The sequence below is a fragment of the Tupaia chinensis genome, unplaced genomic scaffold (assembly GCF_000334495.1).
Source record: "Tupaia chinensis unplaced genomic scaffold, TupChi_1.0 Scaffold000410_1, whole genome shotgun sequence".
NCBI lineage: Eukaryota > Metazoa > Chordata > Mammalia > Scandentia > Tupaiidae > Tupaia > Tupaia belangeri.
The window spans coordinates 2133341-2133893 of NW_006159915.1; positions in this window are offsets into that span (position 1 = coordinate 2133341).

A 553-nucleotide genomic window follows, 5' to 3' on the forward strand; every position below is an offset into this window, starting at 1 on the left:
TCAAGACAGGACAAAAACTTTTAAAACCGGACAACAAAGCCTAGAAGAAAAGCAGCAATATTTTAGTCAAAAGTCACAGAATGCTATTTCACCAGTTCAGTCTCATGTACTTAATCTATCTTCTGTTGTGTTTCAATCTTCCCAATTGAATTCTGGGAAATAATATTCAATTCCAGACTTGTCCTTATGATTAAGTTGGCCATCTTAATAGTTTTAAACTCTTATTTCTGTGTGATTACATTTAATTTTCCTGACATAGCACTCCCTTGAGAACTTCTTGGAGATCTGGTCTGGTGCTGGTAAATTCTATCAGGTTTTGTTTGTCTGAGGATGTTCTTGTTTTTTCTTCCCATAAGAAGAATAATCTTACCGGGTATAGTATTCTCAATTGAAATTGCTTTTCCCTTAACATTTTGAATATATTTTCTCATTTTCTCCTTGCTCCCATTGTTTCTGATGAGAGGTTTGCTGTTAGTCTGATGGAATATCCTTTGTAGGTAATTTGCTGTTTCTCTCTTGTTAATCTTAGTATCTTGTCTTTGTCTGTGGTTTT